This window comes from Triticum dicoccoides, chromosome 1B (assembly GCF_002162155.2).
Source record: "Triticum dicoccoides isolate Atlit2015 ecotype Zavitan chromosome 1B, WEW_v2.0, whole genome shotgun sequence".
NCBI classification, from domain to species: domain Eukaryota; kingdom Viridiplantae; phylum Streptophyta; class Magnoliopsida; order Poales; family Poaceae; genus Triticum; species Triticum dicoccoides.
Window position 1 is genome coordinate 73,326,014 of NC_041381.1, and position 27,616 is coordinate 73,353,629.

Genomic DNA, 27,616 nt, shown 5'->3' on the forward strand with positions numbered 1-27,616 from the left:
CTTGGTGACGAACATGCGAGCTAGGAAGCTTCCCAGTCAGAATACCTGTAGGGTTAAGGCAGATGGCATGGGTCCAAGTTATTATTGAAGATTTCCGCTGCGATGATACACTCAAGAATTGACCATAACGGTCCTACTTGTGTAAAACGGTATGTATGGATGTAAGACTCTTGTTATTCTGCTTCTGTGTGTTCAGTGAGCATTGATCTCTAGGATCACTGTACACGTGCATTCGGTGACCCCACGCACCGAGTTTGTGTAATCGGTCTTACCGAGATTACGTTATGCCCTAACCCTAACCGAATCGGTCGTACCGAGTTGCATGTCAGTCCCACCGAAAATCCTAACGGTCACTAGAGTTACTAAATCGGTCCGACCGAGTCTGTTGAATTGGTCCCACCGAGTTTGTTAAATTGTGTGTAATGGTTAGATTTTGTGTGGAGGATATATATACCCCTCCACCTCCTCTTCATTCGCGGAGAGAGCCATCAGAACAAACCTACACTTCCAACCTACCATTTCTGAGAGAGAACTACCTACTCATGTGTTGAGGCCAAGATATTCCATTCCTACCATATGAATCTTGATCTCTAGCCTTCCCCAAGTTGCTTTCCACTCAAATCTTCTTTCCACCAGATCCAAATCCCATGAGAGAGAGTTGAGCCTTGGGGATACTATTATTTGAAGCACAAGAGCAAGGAGTTCATCATCAATGCACCGTTTGTTACTTCTTGGAGACTGGTGTCTCCTAGATTGTCTAGGTGTCACTTGGGAGCCGCCGACAAGATTGTGGAGTTGAACCAAGGAGTTTGTAAGGGCAAGGAGATCACCTACTTCGCGAAGATCTACCACTAGTGAGGCAAGTCCTTCGTGGGCGATGGCCATGGTGGGATAGACAAGGTTGCTTCTTCATGGATCCTTCATGGGTGGAGCCCTCCGTGAACTCGTGCAACCGTTACCCTTCGTGGGTTGAAGTCTCCATCAACGTGGATGTACGATAGCACCACCTATCAGAACCACGCCAAAAACATCCGTGTCTCCAATTGCGTTTGAATCCTCCAAACCCTTCACTTTACTTTCTTGCAAGTTGCATGCTTTAATTTCCGATGCCTATATACTCTTTGCATGCTTGCTTGAATTGTGTGATGATTGCTTGACTTGTCCTAAGATAGCTAAAATCTGCCAAACTCTAAAATTGGGAAAAGGTTAAGTTTTTAATTGGTCAAGTAGTCTAATCACCCCCCTCTAGACATACTTCAAGGTGCTACAGTAAAGCTCCCCCTAGATGTGAGATCCCCCCTAAGAGGGATGAACTAACCTTGGGTTTTGTCGATGATAACTTCATGTACGTGTTGAAGATGTGGATGCTCAATGTTGATGTAGATCATTTGGAGCAATCCCTTGGAGTGAGTTGCACTTTCAATACCTACACGGGTTAGTCCCACAAGGAACAAACAAGGATACCCATAGACATAGAATGAGGCACACACAAAATGATGTCTATGAGAGCATTAGGTTACCTTGTCCCTTGTCTTACCAACAAGATGGTTTGTGACTCCTTTAACTAGTGCAAGATGTGAAAGTTGATTGCACTTGTTGTTGCCAAAATGATATGAGTGAAATATGTTGGCGGAGTCACCCTCATGCACTCTCTAGTTCTTCTTCTTCGGGATCCACATCATCTTGATGGGAATCCTTGGAGTTGTAGTCGTACTTGATGAAGTAGATCTTTAAGTACTCTTGGGAACCCACTTGACCAAGGCCTTATGAGCTACTTCAAATGCATCAATCTCCTCTTGAAGCTTGTCCTTGCCTTTTGGCTTGTGGTCTTGTGGTGGAAGATCATCTTGAGCTTGTGTCCCTTTGAAGGAAGTAGGATCATACTTCTCTTGTTGAGGAACAAACTTCGTCTTGGGGTATTGATATTCTTCCCACTCAACTCCATTGGCATTGAACTTTCATTCAAAACCAACACCTTGGTTTTTCCGGTGCCTTCCTTGCTTGCGTACAATTTCCTCAAATTGCTTACTCCCGACAAGGCTCTTGTAAACACCTTTCTCTATAATTTCCTTCAATAAGCTATTTTCTCGCTCAAGTGTAACTTGGCTAAGAGAATCATTAGTGGAATCAAGAGAACTACTAGAAGAAAAACATTGGATTTAGTATGATTGTTACTACTAGAGGAAGAATCCTTCTTGTTCTTGTTAATAGACTTGACTTGAGGCATGTAAGTAGATAAGAGTCAACACTTGGCAATGTAAGAAGAACTTTTCTTACGGGGATCATCATTGATTGCCTTTAAGAACTCATGCTCTTGCTCAAGGTTGAGCTTTTCAAAGCGTAACTTCTCATGAGTCCTTAAAAGTTCTCGATGATCTTCTAAGATAGTTTCATGAGCTAACTTAAGAGTGTTTAGTTCTTTAGTTAGAAGCTCAATCTTCTCCTTATCATTGTCATTCGTTTTATCTTGATTAGCATGATTAATTGACGTTTCATCAAAGTATTCATCACTAGAGTTGTCAACAAGTAAATCATCATCACCTAACAAGTCATCTTCATCACTATTGAAATCAACATACTCGGGATGTGTTACCTTTGGGCCTTTAGCCATGAAGCATCTTCCAAGTCCTTCATTTGGTGAATCAAATATGTTGTTGGAGTTGGTTGACACAAGTGGTAGACCGGCAACACCTTCATCTTGAGTACATTCGGAGTCGGAGTGACAGCTTCTCTCGGAGTGATTGTCGGAGTCGGAGCCAGATACCCATTCACTGACATGAGCTTGATGTCTTCGTTTTGTGTAGCTCCTTGATGACCTGTCCTTCCTTTCCGAATCCTTGCTTCTCCGGGATGTTCTTCGTTCATAACGATCATCTCTACTCCTCCTCTCTCTTGGTGGTGATGCTTCTCTTCTACTTCTCCTCTTGGGTGATTCTTCTCTTCTTTTGTAGAGTGTCATACACTCATTGGAATAGTGTCCGGGTCTCCCATAATTATAGCAATTACGCTCTCGACTAGAAGATCTTTTGTCATTGTAGGACCTTGACTTGGAGCTTCTCTCTTTGCTTCTATTCTTGTAGAACTTGTTGAAGTTCTTCACCATTAAGCTCAATTCTTCATTGAAGGTTTGTTTCTCACTTGATGATGTGGGGGCTTCACATGAGGCTTTGTAAGAACCACTTGACTTGTTGTGAAGTTCCTCCTTGTCCTTGAGTGACATCTCATGAGCAACAATTCTTCCAATGACTTCCGTTGGCTTGAGATCTTTGTAATTGGGCATCATTTGGATCAATGTGCACATGGTATCATATTTTCCGTCCAAAGCTCTTAGGATCTTCTTGATGATGAATTTGTCGGTCATCTCTTCACTACCTAAGCCGACAATCTCATTTGTGATAAGAGCAAGCCTAGAGTACATTTCAGCGACACCTTCACCATCCTTCATTTTGAACTTGTCAAGTTGACTTTGAAGCACGTCCAACTTGGATTCCTTGACGGAGTCGGTACCTTCATGCATATCAATCAAAGTATCCCAAATTTCCTTTGCATTCTCAAGACGGCTGATTTTGTTGAATTCTTCGGGGCACAATCCGTTGAATAGGATATCACAAGCTTGACTGTTGTATTGCAGCATCTTCAACTCTTCCGCGCTAGCTTCACGGTTCGGTTCTCTCCCATCAAAGAATTCACCTTGCAAGCCAATACACACAATAGCCCAAACGACGGGGTTATGTCCAAGAATATGCATTTTCATCTTATGCTTCCAACTAGCAAAATTAGTACCATCAAAGTAAGAACCTCTATGGTGATAATTTCCCTCGCTAGACGCCATACTCTCCTAGGTTGTGAAACCAAGGCTATGACCACCAAAAACTATGCAAATCAAAGGAAATGGAGACCAAAGCTCTAATACCACTTGTAGTATTGAAAGTATGTCTAGAGGGGGGGTGATTAGACTACTGGACCAAATAAAACTTATCCTTTTACCAATTTTAGTCTTTGGCAGAGTTTAGCTATCTTAGCACAAGTCAAGCAATCTTAACACAATTAAAGCAAGCATGCAAAGAGTATATGAGCAGCAGAAACTAAAGCATGCAACTTGCAAGAATGTAAAGGGAAGGGTTTGGAGGATTCAAACGCAATTGGAGACACAGATGTTTTTGTGATGGTTCCGATAGGTGGTGCTATCGTACATCCACGTTGATGGAGACTTCAACCCACGAAGGGTAACGGTTGCGCGAGTCCACGGAGGGCTACACCCACGAAGGGTCCACGAAGAAGCAACCTTGTCTATCCCACCATGTCCGTCGCGCACGAAGGACTTGCCTCACTAGCGGTAGATCTTCACAAAGTAGGCAATCTCCTTGCCTTTACAAACTCCTTGGTTCAACTCCACAATCTTGTCGGAGGCTTCCAAGTGACACCTAGCCAATCTAGGAGACACCACTCTCCAAGAAGTAACAAATGGTGTGTTGATGATGAACTCCTTGCTTTTGTGCTTCAAATGATAGTCTCCCCAACACTCAACTCTCTCTCACAGGATTTGGATTTGGTGAAAGAAGATTTGAGTGGAAAGCAACTTGGGGAAGGCTAGAGATCAAGATTCATATGGTAGGAATGGAATATATTGGCCTCAACACATGAGTAGGTGGTTCTCTCTCAGAAACAGGAAGTTGGAAGTGTAGGTTTGTTCTGATGGCTCTCTCCACAAATGAAGAGGAGGTGGAGGGGTATATATAGCCTCCACACAAAATCTAACCGTTACGCACAATTGCCAAACTCGGTGGGACCGAATTGAGAAACTCGGTCGGACTGATTTAGCAAATCTAGTGACCGTTAGGATTTTCGGTGGGACCAACATGCAACTCGGTAGGACCGATATGGTTAGGGTTAGGGCATAACGTAATCTCGGTGAGACCGATTAGACAAACTCGGTGGGACCGATTTTGGTAATAAGCTAACCAGAGAGTTGGTCAGGTAAACTCAGTGGGACCGGTTCGCTCATTTCGGTGGGACCGAAACGTTACGAAAAGGAAACAGGGAGTTTACATTGCAATCTCGGTGGGACCGATCGCTCATATCGGTGGTACCGAAACGTTACGAAGGGAAATAGAGAGATTACAATCCCATCTCGGTGAGACCGAGATCCCTATCGGTGAGACCGATTTGCCTATGGTTTGTGGCAGTGGCTATGACATCTGAACTCGGTGGCGCCGGATAGAAAGAATCGGTAGGGCTGAGTTTGACTTTAGGTTTAGGTCATATGTGGATGTGAGAAAGTAGTTGAGGGCTTTGGAGAATATCACTAATCACTACGGAGCAAGAAACTCATTAAGCAACACCTCATCCCTCCTTGATAGTAGTGACCTTTCCTATAGACTCAATGTGATCTTGGATCACTAAAATATAAAATGTAGAGTCTTGAGCTTTTGAGCTTGAGCCAATCCTTTTGTCCTTAGCATTTTGAGGGGTCCACTTTTCTCATCCATGCCATGCCATTCATTGAGCTTTTCCTGAAATATTCATCTTGGAATAATGTTAGCTCAATGATCTATATGTTGTTCGGAATTACCAAAACCACCTAGGGATAGTTGCACTTTCAAAAACAGATAATAATATAGCATGAATGCTTCATAAATATAGATACGTTGGAGACGTGTCACTGGGCCGTACCACGCAGTGGGCCGCAGGCAGGCAAGTCTGGGTACCCCCATATCTAGAACGCCGACAGTAGCCCCTGGGCCCATGGTGCGCTCGGACTTGGCTTCTAGGCAAAGCCAAAGGGCAAGTGCAGAGCGCCGCGGGCCCTAACCATCTACGTCCTTGAGCGACGCGTGGCGATTGGTGGGACATGGGCATCTCCACTTCCCCATGATGCCTCGGCAATCGTTTTCGTCTGATAAAACGACTGCCATCTGCCGCCATGCCTTCATTGCCTTCCATTCATCTTGCTCCAGATCCCCTTCTCCCAATGCCGAAGAAATTCTCTAGATCCGCCGATCCTTCCCTGCAATCTTTTGCCCGATGGCCGCTAAGAAAGCCAAAGCTCCGGCCCCGGCTGCCGATCCCGCCTGGTTCGAGCCGGCACTGATCACGCCCTCTATCGCCGAGGAGAAGCTCCAGACTGCGCTTCTCCTGAAGGCGAGCGATGATAGCGAGTGGGGGAAGACAACACTCCGGGTTGCCTCCGCCGTGCCGGAGCCTGCGAATAGTACCTTTTATCCCTTCTTCTGCATAGCGTCTGCTCGGGGATGATTCCTCTCCTCTCCCGCTTCTTCTATGTCGTTCTCCACCATTACGGCCTCCACGCGCTACACATCCATGCCAACTCTGTCCTCCTCTTGTCCATCTTCGCCTTCTACTGCAAGGCGTTCGTGGGGGTGATGCCCTCCGTCGCCATGCTCCGCCACTTCTTCTACCTCTGCTTGACTAGCGGGTGTGTCAGCTTCGTCAAGGCCTGGGGCAGCAACGCGATCTCCCGCGTCGGGAAAAAGGTAGAGGATGCCCGGAACAAGTGGTTCCTAATGGACGCCAAGTGCTCCCACGACCTGCTGGAACTACCGACCGGGCTCCAGACCTCCGAGAAGGGGTGGTTTTCCGAGAAGATCACCAACCCCCATCTGAAGTCGCTGATGAGGAAGATGGAGGCCGAACTGAAGGCTAAGAAGCTGACGGGGGCCATGATCGTCAAGGAGTTCCTGACACAGCGCCTGGCGCCGCTCCAGGATTGCTCCCGCCCCTTGTGGAAGCTCGGGGGCGCCGTCGGTGTCAAAACCGGCGGATCTCGGGTAGGGGGTCCCGAACTGTGTGTCTAGGCGGATGGTAACAGGAGACAAGGGACACGATGTTTTTACCCAGGTTCGGGCCCTCTCGACAGAGGTAAAACCCTACTCCTGCTTGATTGATATTGATGATATGGGTAGTACAAGAGTGGATCTACCACGAGATCAAGGAGGCTAAACCCTAGAAGCTAGCCTATGGTATGATTGTTGTAATGGTTGTTCGTCCTACGGACTAAAACCCTCCGGTTTATATAGACACCGGAGAGGGCTAGGGTTACACAGAGTCGGTTACAATGGTAGGAGATCTACATATCCGTATCGCCAAGCTTGCCTTCCACGCCAAGGAAAGTCTCATCCGGACACGGGACGAAGTCTTCAATCATGTATCTCCATAGTCTTGGAGTCCGGCCGATGATGATAGTCCGGCCATCCGGACACCCCCTAGTCCAGGACTCTCTCAGTAGCCCCCGAAACAGGCTTCAATGACGACAGGTCCAGCGCATATATAGTCTTCGGCGTTGCAAGGCGGGTTCTCCTCCAAATTCCATGTGCTTGCCGAATAGTGTCCGGCTCCCTTACAAATGTTGCGCTCCTTGGCCTCCACGCCCAATAATGGCCCTCTTCCACGCGTTGCACGAATGCAAAAAGCCAGGGTATCTTTTATGTTTTACCCCTAGCTGCGCAAATAATCTACCTATAAGAGAGATAAGAATCCAGATCCAAATCACACCATCCTCCTTCCGCGAGTACTCATCGGAGCGCTTCTGACCTAAAACTCATTCCATCATGGACCGTCGACGCCGCTCCTCCTCTCGCGCTCCCAGCCCTCCGCCAGGAGATTGGAGGAGATGTTCAGTGCCGCATAACGAGCTGGTGAAGCTTCAAGCGGAGGGATATCTTCCTTCGGCCTTTATCGTCCCGGTTCGATCCGGGCTGGCCACCTACAAAGGTGGGAAGCAAGCGGATGCCACCACTAGCCCCTCTAAAGGAGAGCGGGTGTGTTTCGTCCCCTATCTAATAAGGGGGCTTGGATTTCCCGTACATCTGTTCCTCCGCGGGCTTCTGGAGTTCTACGGACTCCAGCTCCATCACCTCACGCCCGCCTCTATTCTGCACATCGCGGGTTTCGTAGCTCTTTGCGAGCTATTCCTGGGCATCGAGCCCCATTTTGCGATGTGGAAGAGGCTATTCTGCCTCGTACCCCGTTCTCACGAAGGGTCAATATATCAAGTGGGCGGTGCTGAAATATGGCGCATCGCTGGGACCGGATATCCATCCGGAACCCCAAAGAAGGCGTCCAAAGACTATCCTTCGGAATGGTTCTATGTAGAAGACGCTCCACTGCCGGACCCAGTTCGGATCGGCCTCCCAGAGTTCAGTAGGGCTCTTCTGAAGAAACGCCTAAGTTGGCGCCCGCGGAGCCCTCAACTGGAGGAAGACAAGGGCGTCCATTATTTGATGGGTCGGATAAGGTTGCTGGCCCATTCCGGATTGACCATGATTGGAGTCATGGCCACGTGCATAATACGGGGGGTGCAGCCACTGCAATACATGGGCCACCCCATGTGGGATTTCAACGGGGAAAATGATGCCACCCGTCATGGCCGCAAAGGGCCAGAATCGGCCGAAGATCTGGTGAAGATTCTGTCCGGCCTGTACAAGCGAGAGAAGGAGGACTTCCTTCAGACGATCCCATTGAATGGGTTCTCCATGAATAACCCTCGGCGCTGGGTAAGCGGACATTTTATTTATCCGACCCATGCCTTCAATGTTTAAGTACCTTACTTTATGATTTCGACGCAGGAGCTGCGTCGGGATGTGAAGGGCATACATAGTCCGGCTCCACAACCCGAGGATCCAGGAAGATCCCCTGATCCGACCTCCGAAGAGGATCCGGACATAAAGGTGGAGCTAATCGACGGGGTGTTCCACCAACTCAGCATGGACAATGCTCTAGTCGGCATTACGGCTGACTACCCCGGCTTGTTACCGGCTTCCCAGGTACTTATGACCGAAGTCCTGACACCATTATTTCATCCTTGCACATTCCTGACCACTGTATACAACGGTGTCTTGCAGGAGGTGCCTTCCAGGCGGGAAGCCGAACCCGCGGCGGCTGACCAACAAGGGTCAGTCCGACCCTGCAGGCGGAAGAGGAGTGCGGTGTGAATCGAAACGTCACCGCAACGGTATAGATCGCGACCGTTATTTAGGAAAAGATTCCTAGGGGGTGTATTAATGCTCATGACTTTTTCAGGAGAAAGAGCGCTTGCCGGACTGTGCCCGGCGAGGTTGTCGCCCAAGCCTCCGCCAGCCAGGCTCCACCACCTGGTCCGGAGGGGGAGGCGAGCGCAAGGCGCGAGCCGGATACTCCTCCAACGGAGGATGCCGACAGGCTGTCCGCCACCAGGTCTGAGGTGGAGAGCGCCATGAACCATAGGCGCCGCCGGACAGTTTTTCGTGACGCGTGTCTCTCCCCTGAGGCGTTGAATGTCTTTAACGCGGGAGACGCGCACCTCCGTGCTGCTCAAGATGGTTTGACCAGAGCCACGGAGCAGTATGTAAAAGACATACGGGTGAGGGATTATAATAGCGGTATATGCCAGTAGCCCCTGAGACTTAAAGTAGTTAAAATAACTGATTTAAGGATCTTTTAATGTGCAGGATCTTACAGAGAAGAATACCCAATTGTCCCAGGAGCTACAAGAGTGCAAGGCCCAACTTGAGGCCGCACTCGCTGCCACAGGAGGAGACACAGAAACCCCTCCTGGTAACACATTATTTCAAAAAGATAAGCGGTGTGCGGCGTGCATGTGAGTCTGACAATAATATTGCAGATGCTGCCGGACTGGATCCGGACAAGCAACACCTACTGCGCCAGCTGAAGGCCGGCGAGAGGGTGCTTATGAAGGTACAACAGGAGAGGAACAAACTCCAGGATGCCCACACCCAGCTTGGGGAAGAGCTGAAAGGTGTTCGGGCCGAGCTGTCTGGCTCCGTGAAGGAGAATCAGCGGCTTCGTCGCGGCATCTATGGTAAGTTCTTGAGCGAATTCTTTTGAAAAGAAGAGTTCGGCGAGGAAGCCTATTGACAGAAATATGTCTTGTAGGTGCGCTCATAGGTCGCCCTGCGGAGGAAATGCCCGTTTCGATGGGTGACCAACTTCCCGAGCTGGTGCAACTGCTCGAACATGTTCGGCAGGCGATGAGTGGCGTCGTCCAGGCCCTATGGCCATCCGTCTCCCTACCCGAGGGCCTTGGAGAGCTTGCGGAGAAGCTTCAGGGAGCACGGCAGCGCTTCCGCTTATGGAAGATATCGGCCTGCCGTCAAGGTGCCAGGGAGGCCTGGGCCATGGTGAAGACGCGGTACAAGAAGGCGGATCCAAACCACATGGCCGAGGTCGGACCTGTGGGGCCTGATGGGAAGGAGATCCCTGTGAGCTTAGTGTACGGCCAAGTAGAGTTGGCCGCTAAGTATTCCCAACGGGACTGTAAATTAGACAGCTTGTTAGACGGGATTGAGGAGGAGTACAGTCAGTCAATTTGACGATGTATTTAAAATGACATGTAATATGCCTTCTAGCCGGATTGTAGATCGTTTGTCTTTGCCGACCTTTCCGCTTTGATCTCGGGACCCTAGAGTCCGGAGTGTGTCCGAATACCTTCTCGGTTGTGACAAAACCGAGGCATGCATGGAGACCAGGCGTAGGGGTCATTAGTACTTTATCAGACAAGTGCCCAACTAGTTATGTTATATTACATGGTTAGTAAGAAACATCTTCCAGGGAGAATAGTTCCGTTAAGGGTTCCTTTCCCTGGGAGGCATGCCCTAAAGTGCATGTCCGGACTGCGAAAAAAGCAGGAAAACATCTAGGGGCAAATAGATAAATGTTTAAAAAATTGTCTTTCAAGTCACCGACCGAATATTCTCTTAAGAATGCTAGCTTTCGGCTTCACCCAGTCTGAGGTACACATCCGGCTGACCCGGCAGTAACAATCACAGAGGTGCTCCCTTTACCTCCTAGTTGAACAATCGGGAACGTAGGGGTAAGCACAGGAGCCAGGCAACCCAGCTTGGCCAAAACTTAAGTCATATCGATGCATATAATGGAGAATAAAAGGTACATGTGGAAGTTTGACACATGTGCTGGGCATGAAGCCCTTATAAGTAAGCTTCTGTTAGAGAAGCCCCTAGGTATAATGAGTGCGGGTAGCACATCAGGTGTGTGCGAACAATGCGCAAATAGGCCCTCAAGGGCTTTTATGAAAAAGGTATTAGAAGGGAGAGAAACAAAAGACAGCTGAATTGTGAAAATGTGGAGGAAGGAGACGAACTCTTAGTCCGGCGCTAGGCGTAGAATCTTCGGAGGCGGGCTGCATTCCATGGGTTCGGCTCTAGTCGGTTATCCGATGCATTCCGCAGGCGGTATGCTCCGCCGGTTAGGACTTGGTCGATGATGAAGGGACCTTCCCATTTGGGCTTGAGTTTGTCCTTTTTCTTGTCCGGCAGGCGTAGAACTAGTTCGCCAACATTGTATGTTTTAGCCCATACTTCTCTGCTTTGATATCTTCGAGCCTGCTGCTTATAGAATGCGGAACGGGCCTTTGCCACGTCGCGTTCCTCCTCCAATGCGTCCAAGCTGTCCTGCCAATCCAGCTCAGCTTCTCTTTCTTCGTACATGCGCACTCGAGGTGAGTCATGAATTACGTCGCAAGGCAAAACTGCCTCTGCGTCGTATACCATAAAGAATGGTGTGAATCCGGTAGGACGGTTTGGCGTGGTCCGCAGCCCCCAGAGTACGGAGTCGAGCTCCTCTACCCAGTGCGTATTGGATTCCGTAAGGGACCGCACTAGCCTGGGTTTGATGCCGCTCATTATTAGACCATTTGCTCGTTCCACCTGACTGTTGGTTTGAGGGTGGTAAACTGAAGCGTAGTCGAGCTTAATGCCCATATTTTTGCACCAGAGTTTGACCTCATCGGCCATGAAGTTCGTGCCGTTATCAGTAATGATGCTGTGGGGGACGCCGTAACGGTGTACTAACCCGGATATGAAGTCTATCACTGGTCCGGACTTTGCCGTTTTAACTGGCTTAGCCTCTATCCACTTGGTGAATTTATCCATCATGATCAGTAAGTATTTTTGCTTGTGGGTTCCCCCTTTAAGGGGTCCAACCATGTCAAGCCCCCAGACCGCAAAAGGCCAGGTAATGGGTATAGTTTTGAGGGAGGTGGGTGGCATATGGCTCTGATTAGCAAATAGCTGACAACCAACGCATCTTTGGACTAAGTCCTGAGCATCTGCCCGGGCCGTCGGCCAATAAAATCCTGTACGGAATGCCTTGCCTACAAGGGCCCGGGCTGCGGCGTGGTGTCCGCCTAGTCCGGCATGAATTTCAGCCAGAAGGTTTCGCCCTTCCTCTTCGGAGATACACCTTTGAAGGACTCTGGTTGTGCTTTTCTTATAAAGTTCTCCCTCGTGGACCTTGTAGGCTTTAGATCGCCGAACTATGCAGCGGGCCTCATTTTGGTCTTCGGGAAGTTCCTGCCTAATTAGGTAGGCTAGGAATGGCTCTGTCCACGGGGCGATTACTGCCATTATTTCGTGGGCTGAAGGTGTTATTCCATCGGCTGAGCCGCCGATTATGTCAGATTGTTCTGTGTTGGGTGGTGCGGCTGCTTCTGGGTTGTTATTTCCGGACTCCTCTTCCCATAGTACGGATGGCTTAAAGAGCCGTTCCAGGAAGATGTTTGGAGGGACACCGTTGCGTTTCGCGCCGATGCGTGCCAATACGTCGGCTGCTTGGTTATTATCCCGTGCTACGTGGTGGAATTCAAGTCCTTCGAACCGAGCTGACATTTTGAGGACAGCGTTACGATAGGCTGCCATTTTCGGATCCTTGGCGTCAAAGTCTCCATTTACTTGGGATATTGCAAGGTTTGAATCCCCGCGCACCTCTAGGCGTTGAATTCCCATGGAGATTGCCATCCGGAGGCCATGTAGGAGGGCCTCGTATTCGGCTGCATTGTTGGAGTCCGTGTACATTATCTGAAGTACGTATTGGACTGTGCCCCCTGTTGGGGACGTCAATACGACGCCAGCCCCCAAGCCGGCCAACATTTTGGAGCCGTCGAAATGCATAATCCAATTGGAGTATGCGCCTTACTCTTTAGGGAGTTCGGCTTCGGTCCATTCAGCGACAAAGTCAGCCAAGAACTGCGACTTTATAGCTCGCCGAGGTTTGTAAGTTATATCGAATGGTAAGAGCTCAATGGCCCATTTTGCAATCCTGCCCGTTGCGTCGCGGTTGTTTATAATGTCGTTGAGGGGCACTTCGGAGGCCACTGTTATCGAACACTCTTGAAAGTAGTGTCGGAGCTTCCGAGATGCCATGAACACCGTGTACGCTATCTTTTGATAATGCGGGTAACGGGACTTGCAGGGAGTTAAGACAGTGGATACGTAGTACACTGGTTTTTGAAGAGGTAATTTATGCCCTTCTGTTTCTCGTTCGACGACGAGCACCGCGCTTACAACTTGATGTGTTGTCGCGATATATAACAACATTGGTTCGCCCAGGTTGGGCGCAGCCAGGACTGGATTTGTTGCCAATATGGCTTTTATTTCTTCGAGTCCGGCAGTGGCAGCATCCGTCCACTCGAAGTGTTCGGTGCGCCTGAGGAGGCGATAGAGGGGCAATGCCTTTTCTCCCAAACGGGAGATGAAGCGGCTTAGAGCCGCGACGCATCCAGTCAATTTTGTATTTTTTTTGAGGTCTTTTGGAATATCCAGCTGTGACAGAGCTCGGATCTTGGCTGGGTTTGCTTCAATTCCTCTACTGGATACAATGAGGCCCAGGAGCTTTCCGGCTGGTACGCCGAAAACGCATTTTTTCCGGATTCAGCTTGATGTCATATGCTCGGAGGTTGTCGAATGTGAGCCGCAAATCGTCTACTAGAGTTTCGACGTGTTTGGTTTTGACGACTACGTCGTCTACGTATGCCTCTACTGTTTTGCCGATCTGGGTAGCCAGACATGTCTGGATCATGCGTTGATATGTTGCGCCGGCATTTTTGAGTCCGAAGGGCATCGTGTTGAAGCAGAATGGTCCGTATGGAGTAATGAATGCCGTTGCGGCTTGGTCCGCCTCCGCCATCTTAATTTGATGGTAGCCGGAGTATGCGTCAAGGAAGCACAATGAATCGTGCCCTGCAGTAGCATCGATTATTTGGTCGATGCGGGGAAGGGGGAAGGGATCCTTTGGGCAGGCCTTGTTGAGGTCTTTAAAATCGACACATAGGCGCCAGGATTTATCCTTCTTTGGTACCATTACCAGGTTTGCTAGCCAGTCCGGATGTTTGATGTCTCTGATGAATCCGGCTTCCAGTAGTTTGGCTAGCTCTTCTCCCATTGCCTGTCTTTTGGGTTTGGAAAATCGCCGAAGAGCCTGTTTGACTGGCTTGAATCCTTTTAGGATGTTTAGGCTGTGTTCTGCCAATCTGCGTGGGATTCCTGGCATATCTGAAGGGTCACAGGCAAAGATGTCCCAATTTTCCCGAAGGAATTCTCGTAGTGCGGCGTCTACATCAGGGTTCAACTGTGCCCCGATGGAGGCCGTCTTTGTTGGGTCCGTTGGATGGACCTGGAATTTGACTATTTCGTCAGCTGGTTTAAAGGAGGTGGACTTGGATCTCTTATCGAGTATCACATTATCCCTATTCACCGTAGAGCGCAGCGCAGTGAGTTCCTCTGCAGCTAGGGCTTCGGATAGTGCCTCCAGGGCTAATGCGGCTGTCTTGTTTTCGTCACGGAGTGTTGTGTCCGGATCACTAACGAGAGTGATTATTCCGCTGGGCCCGGGCATCTTAAGCTTCATGTACCCGTAATGGGGTATGGCTTGAAAAATTGTGAATGCCTCCCGTCCTAATATAGCGTGTTATCCACTGCTGAACGGGGCCACTTGGAACGTGACCTCTTCGGACCTGTAATTGTCCGGCGAGCCGAACACCACATCAAGTGTGATTTTTCCTGTGCAGCGTGCTTCCCGGCTAGGGATTATTCCTCTAAAGGTTGTGCTGCTTCGCTCAATGCGACTCCAGTCTATTTCCATTTTTTGAAGAGTTTCCTCGTAGATGATGTTTAATCCGCTGTCGCCATCCATGACTACCTTGGTATGGCGAAAGCCGTCCACTATTGGACTGAGGACCAATGCGGCTGGTGCTCGGGCTGTTCGGAATTTAGGTTCGTCGCTGGCGTTCAAGGTGATGGCCGTGTCGCTCCATGGATTTGTTGTTGCTACTTGGTAGACTTCGGCGAGGCTGCGGATTGTTCGTTTCCGCATATTATTTGATGCGAAAGTCTCGAAGACTGTTGATACCGTACTAGTACTGTTGGAGTGGCTCTCCGGGGCTAGAAGCTCTTCGCCACTTTTGGCCACCTGCCGCAGTATCCAACATGCTCGAAGGCTATGTGTTGGAGTGGCGCCTTCTGTACTGTGAATTTTACAGGGTCCGCTGAGCCATCCCTCCAGTACGGTTCCGTGCCCTTTACGGGGTTTTTGCTTTTTGGTTTTTGTACCTGGTGCCTGAGCGTGATGCACCCTTTTGTTACGGACTATGGTTGTACTCGGGGCCGTATTGTCCCAAAACTTAGTTTCGGTTTTCCGGAAACTCTCCATCGCACAGTACTTTCGTACTATGGACGCCAGATCGGCGAAGCGTGTAATTTCACGGCGACTGACGGCATTCAAGATTCCCTCGTCCGTGCAATTATTGCAGAAAATTGAAATTGCGTTTTCCTCTCGGCAGTCCTTTATCCTGTCCATAACAAGGAGGAATCTGGCCCAGTAATGATGTACTGTTTCAGCGGGCTCTTGCCAGATTTGAGATAGATCACATATGTCTGGGTGGGTGGGTGGAATTGAGTCCGGAACCCTACCCATCTCGGGGCTCAAGGCCAAAAAGTTTCCGAATTTGGAAGCTCGGATTGCTGGACGTTGTCCAACGAGTCCGGTCTGATGCCTGACTTTAGGTTCAGTGCTTGATCAAAGTCCGTCCCTCCGCGGGAATCCGGCATGGAGGGTTCGGGAGTCCGGACATGATTAGTTTTCAATATAGGAGAAGAGTCGCCGCGTTGTTCCTCTACCACCGCAACGTGGTGGGTAACCTGGGGAGAGTTAATCTCTCTCAGATCGGTTTTAAGCCCAATCTGATCGTAGTCTGTAGCGACTCCCAGGGCGGCGATGCGATCCAAGAGCTCATTTACGGATGAGAGCTCTATTGGATCCAGCTGCTCGGCAAATTCCGAGTTGACGTGAAGATTGCTTTTGATGACCCAAGAGGTCATCGTCGAAGTGGTGGCCGAACAGGCGGTCATGAGAAAACCACCCAGCCGGATAGTTTGGCCGGTGGCCAAGGCTCCTTTGGCGAAGATACCGTCTTTGAAGACGGGAAGAGGCATCCTTGCTATCGGTGACGGCACAGAGGAACTCTCAATGAAAGCACCAATGTCGGTGTCAAAACCGGCGGATCTCGGGTAGGGGGTCCCGAACTGTGCGTCTAGGCGGATGGTAACAGGAGACAAGGGACACGATGTTTTTACCCAGGTTCGGGCCCTCTCGACGGAGGTAAAACCCTACTCCTGCTTGATTGATATTGATGATATGGGTAGTACAAGAGTGGATCTACCACGAGATCAAGGAGGCTAAACTCTAGAAGCTAGCCTATGGTATGATTGTTGTAATGGTTGTTCGTCCTACGGACTAAAACCCTCTGGTTTATATAGACACCGGAGAGGGCTAGGGTTACACAGAGTCGGTTACAATGGTAGGAGATCTACATATCCATATCGCCAAGCTTGCCTTCCACGCCAAGGAAAGTCCCATCCGGACACGGGACGAAGTCTTCAATCTTGTATCTTCATAGTCTTGGAGTCCGGCCGATGATGATAGTCCGGCCATCCGGACACCCCCTAGTCCAGGACGCCCTCAAGCGCCGACGACAAGATCCTCCTATGCCAGGAGAGCCTTCCCAAGGAGGAGCTGAACAAGGTGCCTCTTTCCTTGACTGGGAAGGACCCGAGCGGCCCTCCAAATGATTGCCTCCCGCTGTACCGCCGAGACGGCGGAGAGAAGATCGCCGCCGACATGCTTGTCTTCGACGAGCTCGGACCCATGCCGATGGGGCCTCCCCCACCGGTCGCCTCCTTGGTGAACCTGTCCTCTGACGACCATTCCTCCAAGGCCACTGAGGAGGAGGAGGGGGAGGCGGAATCCTCTGCCCCAAAGCAGGGAGACCTCCTCCGCAACTTCTCTAACGATGACGACGGGGACGCACATTCGGTGGTGGAGCTGGCCCATCCCACGGGGGTGACCACGAGATCCGGGGTGGCCTGCTCGAAGCAGCAGAAGAGGACGACGGGGAGGAGGGGCAGGACTGTGTTGATCCCTCCAGGCAGCACTCCACCTTTGCTATCACCATCTCGAGCGGTGCCGACTGCATGCTCTCCTGCTTCCAAGAGCGCGGCTCCCGCTGCCCCGGTGAGGACTCCTCTAATGAGCCTGAAGAGGAGTTTCGTCGCTTCCGACAATTAAGTGTTCTCCCTTGGCCTTGCTCCTAAATCTTGATGCAATGCTTAGTTTCTTCGTTCTATGTCAGGCCTCAGTCGTCGGCGAAGAAGAAGAAAGAGAACGCTGAGGTTGCCATGGTCGAGCGTGTCGTGGTTGCTACCATAGCTTTGGTGCAAAGGGGCGTTGCGGCTCCCGCGGCTCCAATTGTGGCGTCGTCTTCTCAGGGCTCGGAGTCCCACCTCGGGAGGAGCTGGCGTCCGCAGCAGGGCTGGCCCTGGCGACGTCCGTCTATGTTGCGACTGCTGAGGTCGCAAGGCCACCGGAGCCCCCAGTCCTTCCTGCTGCTGCAGCTTCACCTGTCTTGGCGCCAAGAACATCTCCTCTTACACCCACCATGCTGCTGGGCCACGGTGCTCTAGCCACCTCCGGAGCCCTAGAGGAGGCTCGAGCCCCGCTGGACTATCTCCAGAGTAATCTTCACGGTCCGGACCGACGTGCAGCATTGGGGCGCCTGTCGGCGTTCTGGGAACGGGGGTACCCAGACTTGCCTGCCTGCGTCCTGCGGCGTGGCTCAGGGAGTGGCCCAGTACGGCCCATCTTCATCAACGCATACTCAAGACCCTCGCGAGGGGCCAAGTCTCGCGGGGCGGACAACAGGAGGCTTCCTCGGGCACGGCCTCGTCAGTCTAGCTCGCGAGGAGGCGGAGAGATCAAGGCGGGGTACCTCGCAAGGTGCTCATGACGCAAGCCATGACGACCAAGGCCAGGCGGGCACCAGGCGGGCGCCGGCCTGCGCAGAGTCCTTGTTTCCTCTTCGGTGCAAAGGGGGCAAGCGCAGGCAAGAGTATGAAGCAAAGGAAACCATTTCGGTGCAACAAGACCAAGACCAACAGGACGGCAGAACGGAGGTCATCGTGGAGCCCAAGCCGGCGTCATTGTCGGGGTCCTTGGCAGGCGAGGACCAACTTTAGTCAGGATAAGTGTACTAGATGTTCCCCTTCAAAATGGCCAATTGTTGGCGCCCTTCCCGCTCAATATTTGGGGAGAGGCCCAGGGCCTCCGCCTATAAATAGGACTAGCCACCCACAGGGTAGAGGGATCGAAAGAACAAAGATAGAAAGACAGAGAGAGAGAGAGAAGCGGCTGAACTCCCCCTAGCAGTTCATAGCACCAGCCAAGAACAGACCCTCACGAGGCTGTTCTTCCCTTGTACTGTTCCTCGTCAGCCACAGAGGCAATCCACCACACCACAAATTGGAGTAGGGTATTAGACCACAATGGTGGCCTGAACCAGTATAAATCTCGTGTCCCTTGTGTTGTTCTTCATGTAGTTTTAGATCCTGGCAAGGCGTTGAGACATGGGTAGGCAGGAGGTGTGATCTTCGTGTGCACCCCAGAGTTCGAACCTTGAGGGTCTACCGGAACCCGAAATCCGACAGCACCTAGGGCTGATCTCAGGGTGGCTCCAGGCTGACACGTCTGTCTGGGCGGCCTGGAGTTCCACGGAGGAGGCACAGAAGGTGGCCGGTGTAGCCGCTGCCGAGCGTGACTTGGCGCAGAAGGAAGCCAAAGAGGCCTAGGAGCGGTGCCATGCGGTGGAAGCCGAGTTGAAGGACCTCCAGGATCAGCAGGCCACCCAGGCCAGCCAGCTCCAGGAGCGAGAGAAGCTGAAGGCCCAGGAGGCTGCCATTGTTAATCGCGATGCCGAGCCGAAGAAGGCAACCGAGGAGCAGGCCATGGAGCATGACCGCCTGAAGAAGTTGAAGGAGGAGGCGGAAGCGGCCCAGGCATCCCTTGTTGAGGCCAAGGGGGCCGCCGCCATGGAGCGCAACACCCTCATCTCCTTCGAGGCGAGATTTCACAAGGCCTGGCAGACACTCTTTGGGAGCGATCCCCAGGGGACAGTGGTGACCCCATGGGAGAGCCTTGCCGCCCTGCTTCCTGATGTTGTTGATGCGCTCGAGGACGTCGTCGACGGGTTTGGATCCATGGTGGAAGGTGAGGCTCGCATACTCTCTTCCTCAGCCCTGACGTGCGCCTTTGGCCACCTCTATCTCCGTGACGCCAGCTTCGACTTTGCTGCCTTCCTCGAGCCCGTGAACCCTGACTCCTGCGACACTATTGCTGATGCCTTGAAGGGTTAGGTGGAGGCCCTGCTGCCCAAGTTCCTCCTCATCAGCCCTGCGGCTGGGGCCGAGGGCACGGGCAACACTGTTGACGACAAGGCTCCACAGGTGGGCGATGGCGGCAGCCAGGGCTTAAGAGGTGGCTTGATGGTGCTGCTCCTTCCTGTTCTTATTCTGCCATCATGTATCATGCCTCGTGGAGGCATTAAAACTGGTGCTTGGGACGATGTGCTTTGTAATAATTACCTTATGGTTTGGCGACTTCTTTTCTGTTTGCTTTGTTGTTCTGTGTCGGCAGGGCCCGACCTCGCACGTACCTTAACCGCGGTTGGGTCAGCCGAATCACCGGGACGAGCCCAAAGGGTGAGGGGCCACGTGGCCAGTTAGTCTCCTGAGACGCGATGCTCAGGAGGCCCCCTTTACATGCGAACAACTTGGGAAAAGAGGTGTGAGGGTAAGCCTTGGTGTTCTGCGTCGGAAGGGCTCGGCCCTGCGCATACCTCAGCCGCCGCTGGGTCGTCCAGATCACCAGGACGAGCCCAAGGGGTGAGGGGCTACATGATCAGTTAGGCTCCTGAGATGCGATGCTCATGAGTCCCCCTTGACGTACGAACGACTTGGGAAGGGAAGGACGAGAGTTAAGCCTTGGTGTTCTGCGTTGGCAGGACCCGGCCCCACGCACACCTCAGCCGCCGTTGGGTTGTCCAGATCACCAGGACAGGAGCAAGGGGTGAGGGGCTATGTGGCCAGTTAGGCTCCTAAGACGCGATGCTCAGGAGTCCCCCTTGACGTACGAACAGACCATCATACCTCTCCTCGCAGGGCTCTCGCTCACGAGGGGCGCGCGAAGACCAGGTCCATGGGACCTGGCAAGGTGGCGTATGCCAGGCATGACCTGAGGGTAGCCCCTGTGCCCAGCCCCCTCGCACTACCCTCCCAAGGGAGAGCAGCACGGTGAGGCTAAGCACTAAGCCCGGAGGCTCCCTGAGGTTATTACAGCCGCGAGGCTACCTTCAGTTGTTTATCTCCAGCGCAGAGCATGGCGCTTCCGCTCTTGCACGGGCATAGCCGCTCCTCGGCAGTGTTGACGGCCAGCACGAAGCATGGTGCTTCCAGTGGTGCGTGGGAGGGGGCTCCCTCTGAGGAGAGCCCCCAGGGTGTGTATAGCCCCGCCCTAACACGTGGCTTGCACGGCAGGGCTGGAGGAGGTGTGTTTGGGCACCCGTGAGACAGCGCGGGACTCACGAGGACCTGCCTCAAGGCGGGTTGTGCCTGAATTTGATCGGGAACTCTTGTGTCAGTCCAGCAAGATGGTTAGGCAACCTGTGCTGAATGAGTGTCCTGAGGTTATTGCACGAGAAGGCCAGACACCAACGACCTCAGGAGGTGACGTGAACGGGGCCGGCCCGCCAGACATAGCTCAGCCGTTGGGTTTATCGATGCTGTAGGGACGGACCCGAGCACAGACGCCGTGCGCAGTCTTCTCATGCAAAGATCCTGAAGAAAAACAACCGGCGCACGGCTCCCGTGGTGACGAGGCACCAGGTCGCGCGCCCTCACTCATCTACCCGCGATTAGCTCATGCGAGAACAAGGCACCAAGGGCCATGGGAGGTGACGTACACGGGAGCTGGCCCGTGAGCTAGAGCTCAGCCTCTTGGGTTTAGCAACACTGCAGGGACGGACCCGAACACAGACGCCATGCCAGTCCTTAATCATGAGGCGGTCGTGGGTGGGCTCTTAAGGGCGTGAGATGTTCTTGGCGATGAAGCGCCGGTCAGGCAGTTGATAGTCTCAAGGCAGCTCATAAGGGAAGGCAAACTAGTTCTGATAGATGTGAAAGAGATACATGTTGCAGGGACGGACCCACGGGACTTGGGGATAATGCAGCCCGAGGGCGCCTCCAAACTGAACGAACTGAAAAGACATCACCTGGAACTATTGCTGAAGGGATGTCGGGGTAGCAGAAGACGCGTGCTACTGAAGTCGTTCCTCATGAGCCGCCCTGGTCCTAAGCCTCGAGAGGCTCCAGGGGCCTGGGGGGCTCCTAAAGATGCATCTCCATCTCTGCCAGGACCACCTGGTGCCTAGCCTCTCGAGCTGCCAGGATGTCCCGCATGTAGTGCTGGAACACCACAGCAGCGCTCGGCAGGCTGATGGGCCTACGAACATAGCTGTGAGGGGGACCCTCGCATCGGCCGACGCGGGACATCCAGAAGATCAGCTGCCGAGATGCGGCCTTGTTGAGCCCTGGGAGGTCGATGTACACGCAGAACTCCATACCCTCTCCAGGGAAATGAGCCGCGCCCGACGGTGGGCAGCGACCGCAATGCATAACCCTTGCCTCTTGAATCTCCTCGACTGCTTTACTGAAGAACTCCTAAACGCCTGGCGCCTTACGCCTTCTCCTGGGAAGCGTGTGCTGAAGCATGCCTCCACGTGGTGCCCGAGCGCCTCCCTCATGACGTCGGCTAGGTCTGAGGCCCTCCAGAGGAGAGCCTCGAGCCCAGCCTGAGAGGGGCGACGGGCATTCCTTCCTATGTGATAGGTGAAGGCACCCCATCCAGGGACGCGAGGCTCAGCGCGGCGCTCTCGGGCGACGCCCTCTCATGAGACCCCTGACCCAGCTGCAACTTCTTCGTCTTGGGGAGACCTTAGGAGGGTGTACACCACCCTCGTCTTCAGGGTTCTGGACCGTTGCAGCCTGGTAGACGTGCTCGAGGGAGCACACCACGTCATTTTTCCTTGCAGGCGACTATGATGATGCCGCCGCTGCCTAGCATCTTGAGGACGTTGTAGCCGTGGTGCGTTGCTGCCATGAACTTGGACAATGCTAGGTACGCGAGGATGGCATTGTATGGCAGACGAATGTCTGTGACGTCGAAGTTGATGAACTCGGTGTGGCAGTTGTCGCACTCGCCATAGGTGACAGGGAGGCGGATCTGCCTTATCGGATGCGTGGAACCGTCGGTCACTCCTGAGAATGGATTGGTAGGCTAAAGCTGGTGATACGACACTTGGAGCCTGTTGAACATCTGAACAGAGAGAACATTGAGCCCCGCTCCACCATCAATGAGGGTCTTGGTGATGACCACGTTGTTGATGATAGGCAAGCAGAGCGTTAGGAGTGCGCCAGCAGTGGCCGCGTACTTGAGCTGATTGGAGGAGCTGAAGGTGATGGTGTATTTGGACCACCTGAGCGGGCGAGTTGCCTCGAGCTTGGGGAGCTCTGCGTTAACCTCGCGTGCGAACTGCTTGAAGATGCGGTGAGAGGCTAGGGCCTGAGAGCCGCCCAAGACGCAGGCGATGGCTCAAGGCTCCTGGAAGCCCCCGGCCCCTTCGTCCTGGTGATGATCTTTGTTCCTTCTTGGTGGTAGAGGCAGTGGGGGAAGACCGGCGTTTCCCTGAGGCCGATCCTTGCGAGGATGGTCCCTCCAAGCTCCCTCGCGAGACTGGTCCTGCCAGCGGTCCTCCCAAGGCTGGTCGCGCCACTCCTGGCGATCGGGGCATCGACCGAGGTGCCCGTCACGGAGGGCCCTGAGCTCCTGGCAGTTGTTGGTGTTGTGGCTATGGACGTTGTGGAAGGAGCAGAATGGTCGGTTGCTCTTGGATGACTCAGGGTCATCGCATCCGCGCTTCATATCTGGCTCGGCTGCAAGCACAGCTGGCCCCTTGCGCTTCACGTCCTTGTCCTTGGCATTCTTGTCTTTTGGGCCAGCATCAGGGACCTCGAGGAGGGATAGGCGTCCCTCCTCAGCCCTCGCGCACTTCTTCGCCATGTTAAGCTTCTCCAGGGCTGTGCAGAAGTCCTCGTGGATGGTGAGCTCCTTCTTCGTCTTGACGTCGTGGACGCCATCAGTGAATGCTGAGATGATGGCCTCATCCGACACCTTGGGGATCTTGAGGCCAACGTTGTTGAAGCGCTGGATGTACTTATGCATGGTCTCCCTTGGCTGCTGCTTGATGCGTCAAAGGTCACCCGCGGCCGGCAGGCGGTCACGAGTGCCCTGGAAGTTGGCGATGAAGCGGTCGCGCCTCTCATCCCAGGAGGAGGCAGATCCCATAGGGAGATTCAGGATCCAGGAGCGCGCGCCATCCTTGAGGGCCATGGGGAACCAGTTCGCCATGATCTTCTCGTCGCCGCTGGCCGTCTCACTGCTCAGCGCGTGGAGCTGCAGGAACTCGGCGGGATCGATAGTGCCATCATAGTGTGGGGGCAGGTTAGGCTTGAACTTGCCCGGCCAGAAGATGTTGCGAAGCTCCAGGGTGAAAGCGCGGCACCCTGCCATGGTCACAGGAGCCCGTCGAGGAGGTGGAGCTTGGTCTTGGTGCTCGCATGCCGCCACCATTACAGGCGGCATGCGGTCTTAACGTGGGGGTGCTGGATGCACACGTGCATCTTCTTGGGGCCGCTACACCACTTGGCAGCTTGCCTCCTCGCGCGCGGGCGCTTGGCGCGGCGGGTCGCGCTGCGGTGCCACCCGCCTTGGTTTGATGATGGCGCCCTGGGCTGGAGGTGGTGGAGGTGCCCCGTGAGCCACGTCACCCATGGCAGGCGGCTATTGAGGCAGTGAGCGGGCCGGTGCGGTGGAGTCTCCAGCGGCGATGACGAGCTCAGTGATGTGCTCGAGCCACTCCTCATAGAAGTCGTCGACGGGGAGAATCCGACGCACCCCTACCCGGTGTGCCAAATGTCAGATTTTCGGTTCCGCAAACCCTTTATAGGTTCAAACTCTGGGGTGCGGGTGGAGATCTCAACCTACCCAGCCTTTCTACTTGCGATCTTCTTGGCCTAGCGCGTCGAGCTCAAAGGGATAGAGAGACACATCAGTTTATCCTGGTTCGGGCCACCTTGCGGTGTAATACCCTACTCGAGCGTTTGGGTGGATTGCCACGAAGGGCTGAGGATGAACTAGTAAATTGGATGAACTGGCCTTAGCAGGTGAGGTGTTCTTGAGCTCAAGAGAGCTGGTGAGGTGGTTGGATGATAATGGATCTGATCTATTTGTCCTGTTTGTCCCCTTCGTCCCGTTTGTTCCGTTCGTCCCCCCCCCCCCCTCTATGGTGATGGCTAAGTCCTATTTATATTGGCCTTGGTCCTCTTCCCACATGTTGGCGAGAAGGGATCCCACAGCTACCAGACTTGAAGGGGGACAAGTAGTACATCCTATCCTGACTAAAGTGGTCTTCGCCTGCGAAAAACCTCTGGTCATGACGCTGTGGTGGGCTCGGTGATGACCTCCGTCCTGCTGTCCTGGAGGTCCTGGTCTCGTTGCACCAGAATGCAAACCTTTTGCTAATTCCTCGGGACTCCGCACCTGCTGCTTGCCTCCTTTGCACCAAAGAGGAAACTGGTGCTCTGCGCCCGCTGGCACCCTCCTGGCACCCGCCTGGCCTTGGTCGTCACGGCTCATGTCAGCTGAGCCTCGTGAGGTGCACCTTGCATAGAACTCTCGCACCTCGGGAGCCAACCTGAGGAAGACGATCCCCTTGGAGGTCTGTGGCACCCCAGCTCAGATAAACCGGAACGCCCTGTATTCCAGCCCAGAGATCAAGGAGAAGTCTTCTGGAATATGGCACTGCTTAGCATAGAATAAACCAGCTCTTTATTACAATCTATATGGGTACAAGGGGGTTACATCGGCACGGCAAAACTACGCGTGCCACGGTTGCTCCATGCAAGCGGCAGAACAACTCGAAGCAGCGGAATGACTACTGGCAGCGGAACAGGGATGACGGTGATGAACTCCACTCCGCAGGGACTCTGGCTGGAAAGCTTATCCTAGCTCGCAAACAAGGAATCCATGGCAAATAAGCAATCAAATCTGGCATGACCTGCAAATTGGCATGACACGCCAGGTCAGTACATTGAATGTACTTGCAAGCTCATAGCAACCAAAGCAATCAAGACAAACAATAGCATGGCAATTACAGATTATTAAGCAATGATGAACACGATACTATCAGAAAAACATGGCATGTACAACATGATACATCTAGAACGATACGAGCATGGCGTAAACATATGAACATGATGAGACTAGCATGCAGCATGGTGAAACTATCATGCATCAACTTACTCTGCTCGGTTTATCTCGTAACCATCACCTGCACAAACTTACCATCATGGACATCAAACAATCATCTCAGGATCCAATCGAGCTTGGTATTAACAATATTGTAGTAATCATTTATAACCACAAGCAGCTTGACTTTTACCCTTGACTCTCGCATAACACCACAAAATTCCAATGAGTCGTTATTCACGATACCACAGTGATCCTCTTACGATCACGTAAATATCAACCAACTTCCTTCACCATCGAACCAGGGTTGTTATTAAGCACATCATTATTATTACTGTTGACTCACAGTGTGACCAACTACGAACTGGGCCCATATCCACGGGCGCGGCTATCGATAGATTTAACACACACACTCTGCAGAGGTTAGCACACTATACCCACACCACGGAACCTTGGCCTCGCACTCCCATTCGGGTGGACCAAAGCATTCCGACAAAACCGTCCTACTACCATGACACTCTCCCGGCCACTCCGGCCAACTCCCCTTTGGGTTAAGTCCTGGGTGGCCCCGTGCCAACCAAAGGCACCAACGGCCACCTCGTGGCAAAACGGTCCCAAACGGGGACAAGGATCCATACTCAACAACGGGCACACAAGACTTATGCCGTCCTACCTGATCAGGGTAGCGCCCGTGCATAACCTTCCCTCGCGGGAGGCACCGGTGAGAGGCATGACAATAGACCCAGTTAGGACCCCCCCATAGGGTAAGCATGGTTGCACTGGTCAGATCGATATGTTGGCACCATGACTCAGCCAACAGTTGTTCAAGTTCAATTTAATCCGGTTAAACTTGAATGCAATATGCTGAGCCATGATAAAATAACATGATGCATGAACATAATATCAAAATAAGCATGGAGGTGCAACCTAATCAACAAGCATACAACAACATTTAAGCATTTGTCCAGATGAGCATGGTGTCACGCCCAATATGCGATACTATCCTAAAGAGACTCGAAGGTCCCACCAAGGATAGAACCGCATATTGAAACGCTTTTGCAAGGTGGATATCATTACATCAACATTACATTATAGATGGGGATACATACAAGAGGCATACAATGCCACACGAATACAACATCACATCATACATAAGATCAACATCCGACTACGGATGAAACACAAACAGAAGCTCAAACGACATCCACCCTGCTATCCCAGGCTGCCAACCTGGAACCTATCCCCTGATCGAAGAAGAAGCAGAAGAAGAACTCCAAAACAAGCAAACATCGCTCTCGCGTCATGATCATCGCATAACCTGTACCTGCAACTGTTGTTGTAGTAATCTGTGAGCCACGAGGACTCAACAACCCCATTACCGTGGGTATCAAGACTAGCAAAGCTTAATGGGAAAGGAAGGGGTAAAGTGGTGAGGTTGCAGCAGCGACTAAGCATGATATGGTGGCTAACATATGCAAATGAGAGCGAGAAGAGGAGCAAAGGAACGGTCGTCAACTAGCAATGATCAAGAGGTGATCCTGAACACCTACTTACGTCAACATAACCCAAAGTCCATGTTCACTTCCCGGACTCCGCCGAGAAGAGACCATCACGGCTACACACGCGGTTGATGCATTTTAATTCGGATCAGGTGTCAAGTTATCTACAACCGGACATTAACAAATTCCCATCTGCCACATAACCGCGGGCACGGCTCTTGAAAGTTTATACCCTGCAGGGGTGTCCCAACTTAGCCCATGATAAGCTCTCGCGATCAACGAAGGATATTCCTTATCCCAGGAAGACCCGATCAGTCTCGGAATCCCGGTTTACAAGACATTTCGACAATGGTAAAACAAGACCAGCAAAGCCGCCCGATGCGCCGACAATCCCGATAGAAGCTGCACATATCTCGATCTCAGGGCAACACCGGATAGGTCAGCCTACGAGTAAAACCAGACCTCGAGTTGCCCCGAGGTGGCCCTGCAGTCTGCCCTGGACGACGGTGGACGGGGCGAGCCGGTCGGGGCGGCGGTGGCGGCGCCTCGGGCGCGGAGGCGGCGGCGGGCGGGCCGCGCGGGCCCAGCTCGGGCCCCGCGGGCCGGCGGCGGTGGGA